This window comes from Dasypus novemcinctus, chromosome 1, assembly GCF_030445035.2.
Source record: "Dasypus novemcinctus isolate mDasNov1 chromosome 1, mDasNov1.1.hap2, whole genome shotgun sequence".
Classification (NCBI taxonomy): Eukaryota; Metazoa; Chordata; class Mammalia; order Cingulata; family Dasypodidae; genus Dasypus; species Dasypus novemcinctus.
In genome coordinates, this window is record NC_080673.1 from 89842881 (window position 1) to 89849064 (window position 6184).

The 6184-nt window shown below is 40.1% G+C and overlaps 1 pseudogene; it reads left to right on the forward strand.

Annotated features, from left to right (window-relative positions):
* Window positions 1-347: 347 nt before the first annotated feature.
* On the forward strand, window positions 348-3177 carry LOC101445171 (AKT-interacting protein-like; annotated as a pseudogene).
* Window positions 3178-6184: the final 3007 nt, after the last annotated feature.

A 6184-nucleotide genomic window follows, 5' to 3' on the forward strand; every position in this document is an offset into this window, starting at 1 on the left:
TGAAAAGATCTGAGGAGGAAGTGGAAAATTAGATGGATTCACTTGGATTCAGAGCAGTTAATAAGCACATACCAACTCCAAGACAGAAACTGGAAAATCCTTAAATTTGAAAAAAAAAATAAAGAACAAACACTAAAAGTATTCAATGGGGGAAAAATTATTTTTAAAAAAGCTAAGGGAGGGCGCTGCGGTGAGAGTTGCTGTGTGTGGCAACAGTGCTCAGCAGCCAGAACACTGCTGTGAAGGTAGCAGGGTGAGACGCACTGGCAGGCAGTTGGGTATGGTGAATTCTGAAGACGGGAAGAACTTGATGATACAGACCACTGAGTTTGTTTGGAGTACACATTATGAACTGTTCCTGGAGCATGTGAACAAGCCCTGTACTCAAATGATCTGATGGTAAAGAGAAGACATTAAATGGGGATGTGAAAAACAGTCTTCTACATACTGCTCCAAAGAAACAGCTGTCTTCTATTCCTAAAAATGCTTTGCCAACAACTAAGCCACATCTCCCACCCCAGCAGCACAGTCAATAAATAGCACACATCCATCTTATGTATGCTTCTACCTGGAATATTCTTTTCTTGCAGAATTTGTGCTTCAGAATAATATTCACTGGTATGGACTCTATCAAGATGGTGTGTTTCAGTTTACAGATTATATGTTTGATAACTACCCAGATGATAACTGTCCACCCTTGGGGTTTGATATTCCCACCTTTCACTGGCTAGTTGATTCCCACCTCAGGTCAGCTGCTGTGAAGAGAGCATTTGCAAAATGGAGGCAGAACCATAATCATATTTGGCAAGTATTAATGTATGTAAAGAGAGTTTCCTACAAGATTGCTTCAGCAAGGCCCCTAAACCCAGAGGTTGCAGTACTGTATGAAAATGATGTTCAGCTCTTTAAAAATAAAGTACTTGACATGTTAAGGCATGCACTGCTCATTTGTTCACCAACCTAAATAAATAAATAAGGAGACCCTATTCAATTACCTTCTCTCCATGGAATCCTTCTGTACATGATGAAGCCAGAGAGAAGTGCTGACTCAGAAAAAGCCTAAAAAAGATCACAATAAAAGTGTTTATGTTGCTGGCTTGTCGTTGGTAAGTACAACCTTTCATGTAAAGAAGAGAAAACAGAAGCAACTTAAGAATGGTGAATTGGTGCAACATGCACTTCCTGCTGGACTCTGGTCTCATTACAGTTGACCAATGGCAAAGGACTGCCTGAAGAGTAAACTTGGGTGAAAAATGACTCATAGTGTTTTCCATGTACACTAAGGCTCTAACCAAACTAAAGAGAAGTTTGGAAACCTCTAAGTAATGATATGATCCTGACAGAAAGTGTTTTTAGGGTGGTTATCTAGTTCAGCACTCCAAATTGTTGAAGACCTTGAGGCTGAAGGATTTGTCTGAATATACTATTAAAAGTAAGTTGCACTCATTTAAGTTAATAGAAGTGTATTTAATGGCTTTTAAACCAGTGGTTTCAGCAGTACATACATTAAAATGTATAGAGAGAGTAGATTCCATTTGCATTCGAAAACTCAGTCTTCGGCCTACCATCTTACTCAGTTATCAATGAGATACATTGTATTAGTCAACTGAAGGGGTGCTAATGCAAAATACCTGAAGTCTGTTGGTTTTTATAAAGGGTAATTATTTGGGGTAGGAGCTTACAGATACAGGCAATAAAGCATAATTTACTTTCCTCAACAAAGTCTATTTTCACATGTTGGAACAAGATGGCTGCTGACATCTGCCAGGGTGGGGTCAGGCTTCCTGGGTTCCTCTCTTCCCAGGTCTTACTTTTCTCTGGGCTCAGCATTCCTCTCTTCCTGGGGCTTGCTTCTCTTTCCTCTGTGTGCTTACTTCCTGGGGCTCCAGCTCAAGACTCAAGCATCAAATTCCAACATCAAAACTCCAACATGAAAATCTCCAACTCTCTCCTTTGCCATGTCTTTCATCTGTGAGTCCCTACCCACCAAGGGGTGGGGCTCAACACCCTACTGGTGTGGCCCAATCAAAGCCCTAATCATAATTTAATCATACCCAGGTACAGACCAGTTTACAAACAATCTCCTATATCTATTTTTGGAATTCATAATTTATATTAAACTGCTACATACATAATAGACAAATGAGAGGAATGTTTGTTCATTTTTTGTCTTTATTTTTTATCTTGCACCATTCTTGGTAGAATGGAAGGAAGGGACTGCACATCTGTAGGGAAGATTCATGACCAGAGCACTCCATTCTGTGAAGAGGCTGGTGGCCTCCATTTTATCTCTGCCCCCAGCATGAAGGGAAGTGGGGCTGATTGAAAATCACAGTGAAGGTAGGGACCGACTTCTTTCCACTCATGTCAGATTGCAGCCCTAGACTAGGCTCCAGCCTTATCTCCAACAGGGAGAAACCTGGAGAAGCCTGCACCAGTCTTTCCAGCAACTTTACTGGCTTTTGGCCTGTACAGACTGGATTGTTGGCCACATGTGGTTCCATCTGAGCCCCCAGATAGGATAGGAGGGTTGTTATGTTTTCCTAGCCTCTCCAGGCAACTGCAGATGTTTTAGGCCCACACAGACTAGATTAATAGGTACATATGGCTCTATCCCAACCCCTCAACAGGATAGGAGTGGGTCCTGTTGCCCCATACTCTCTGGGCAACTGCAGATGCTTTCAGCCCACATGGAATAGATTATTGGGCACTCCTGTGGTTCCATCCCCACCCCTGAAAGGTTAGAAGGGACAGTACTCTCTCAGCTTTTCAGAGAAACTGCAGATTTTGGCCCACATGGATTAGATTGTTAGGTACCCCTGAGGCTCCATTCCTCCCTCCCCGCTCCCCCTGTGAGGGGAGGAGGAGAGCGGGTGTTTCATCAGTCTACCTGGAAAACTTGTCAGTTTTGACCCACACACCTTGGTTTGCTGCCCACACCTATGGCTCCATCACTGCCCCAGGCAGGGGAGGAAGGGGTATGAAGCTTCATCAGTCTCTCTGGGCAACTGCAGACAGTCTTGACCTGCCCATCTTGGATTACTGCACATGGCTGCAGCTCCATCCCTATCCCTGGCAGAGGGTAAAAGAGGGAGAAGCTTCATTGTTCCTGGGACAACACAGGGAGCATCAGCCTCCACAGTTAACAGTACCAACTGCATCCTCAGCTCCTACTAGGCCTCCAACAAGGGAGAAAGGTTAAAAACCAGATGAAAAAGCAGTGAAAAATTCAGATTAGCTAAACATAAGCAACTATCCAGTTCCAAATTAAGTTGAACCAAGTATCAAGAGGGGCTGTAGCACAAAGCAAATCAAATAGAAAGCCATAGACTAAAGAGAGAAAATGCACCCAGAATAAATACATCTAGTAAATCAGATAGAGAGACACCAACAAAAAAATTAAAATTCTTAACAAGAAACAGGAAGATATGGCCTAGTCAAGGAATGTTATGTCTCCAGATGACATAAAGTAGTTGAGACAACTAATCATAAATGTTCACACAAATCTCCTTAAATTCAATGAGATGTCTAAAGAGATTAAGGATATTAAGAAGACACTGGGAAAGCAGATTTGGCCCAATGGTTAGGGCATCCACCTACCACATGGGAGGTCCAAGGTTCAAACCCAGGGCCTCCTGACCCATGTGATGAGCTGGCCACGTGCAGTGCTGATGCATGCAAGGAGTGCCATGCCACGCAAGGCTGTCCCCCACATAAGGTAACCCCACGTGCAAGGAGTGCACCCCATAAGGAAAGCCACCCAGCACAAAAAAAGTGCAGCCTGCCCAGGAATGGCGCCACACATACAGAGAGCTGAGGCAGCAAGATGACACAACAAAAAGAAAACACAGATTCTGGGTGCTGCTGATAAAAATACAAGCAGACACAGAATATCACACAGCAAATGGACACAGAAAGCAGACAAGTGGGTTGGGGGATGGAAGAGAAATTAAAAAAAAAATAGAATATACCTGTTACTTTATTAAAAAAAGAAAAAGAGAAGGCACTGGGTGAGCAGAAAGAAGAATTTGAATGTATACATAGAAAAATAGAAAATCTTCTGGGAATGAAAAGCATAATAAATGAAATTAAAAATACACAAGAGGCCTATAACAGCAGATTTGAAGACACAGAAGAAAGAATAAGTGACCTTGAAGACAGGTTCTCTGAAAGTGAACATAAAAAAGAACAGAGGAAGAATGGGAAAAAAATTGAACTGAGTCACAGGGAACTAAATGATGGCAAGAGATATGCAAACATACATGTCATGGGTGACCCAAAGGAGAAGAGAAAGGAAAAGGGGCAAAAAGAATATTTGAGGAAAAATGGTAGAAAATTTCCCAAACTTATTAAAAGACATAGGTATTCGTGTCCCAGAAGTACAATGTACTCCCAGCTGATTAATTTGAATATACATACTCTGAGACACATACAAATGAGAATGTCAAATGCCAAAGACAAAGAGGGAATCAGGAGAGCAGCAAGGGAAAATTGATACATCATATAAAATAGATGATCAATAACAGTGAGTGTTTTTTTCTCATCAGAAACCATGGAGGCAATAAAGCAGTGGAATGATATATTTATGATACTGCAAGAGAAAAACTGCCACCAAGATTCTTATATCCAGCAAGATTGTCCTTCAAAAATGAGGGTGAGAATTCTACCCTGAACCACCATACATTGATTTGAAAGATTTCTGGGCAATTTGTTTTCTGTTTTTTTGTTGTGTTTAGGAGGTACAAAGGATTAAAACTGGTACCTCATACATGGGACCCTGGCACACAAACACTTGAGATACATCTGCTCCCCACTTTCTTTCTTCTGTTTAACATAAGCATTAACAACTATAAATTTCCCTACAGCACTGCTTTTGTTGCACGCCATAGGTTTTGATATGTTGTGCTCATTTTCATTCATCTCAAGATATTTATTGATTTCTCTTGCAATTTCTTCTTTGACCCACTGATTATTTAACAGTGTGTTGTTTAATCTCTATATATTCACAGATAAACAGCAACTGAGAGAGTTTGTAATGAAGAGAGTGGCTCTGTAGGAAATACTAAAGGGAGTGCAACAATTTGAAAAGAAAGGGGCTTGTAAGAGAGTCTAGAAATGAAGACTATATATATCAGTATAAGTAACTGAAGTTGTAAAAAAAGTGATGAAAACAAGATGTGACAGCTAAAACCAATAGATCAAAATGGATGAAGAACTGCCTTTACAGTAATAAAATTGAATGTTAATGGATTAAATTCCCCTACCAAAAGACACAGACCAGGGGAATGGATAAGAAAAGAGAAAACCATCTATATGCTGTCTACAAGAGACTCACCATAGACCCAAGGATATAAATAGATTGAAAGAGAAAGGCTGGAAAAAGTTATTCCATGCATGCAGTAACCAAAAAACAATGGAGTAGCTATACTTACATAGGATGAAATAGACATTAAAAGCAAAGCTGCTATTAGAGACGAAGAAGATCATTATATGCTAAAAAAAAAAAAAAAAAGGCAAAATTCAACAAGAGGAAATAGCAGTCATAATATATGCACCTAACCAGATGCCCCAAATTGTGTGAGCAAACACCGGCAAAAGTGAAGAGAGAAATAGATGTCTATACAATAATAGTTGGAGACTTCAGCACACCACCTTCATCACTGGATAGATCATCTTGGCAGAGGATCTATAAAGAAACAGAGTTTGAATAATATGATAAATGAACTAAACCAAATAGACATATACAGAACCCCAAAACAGCAGGATACATTTTTCTCTAGTGCTCTTCAGGACAGACAATATGTCGGATCACAAATCAGTTCTCAATAAATTTAACAGGATCAAAATTATACCAAGCACTATCTCTAATCATAATAGAATGAAGCTGGAAATCAACAACAGGCAGAAAAATGGAATATTCATTAATATATGGAGATTAAACAATACACTCTTCATCAGTGAGTCAAAGAAGAAATTGTGAAGGAAATCAGTAAATGCCTTTGATAATGGAAAATGAGAACAAAACATATCAAAGCCTAAAGGATACAGTGAAGGCAGTGCTGAGAGGGAAATTTATAGCCCTCAATGTTTATATTTTAAAAAGAAGAAAGAGCTAAAATCAACAACCTAACTGTACCTCTGGAGAAACTAGAAAAAGAGCAGCAAACTATTCCCAAAGCAAGCA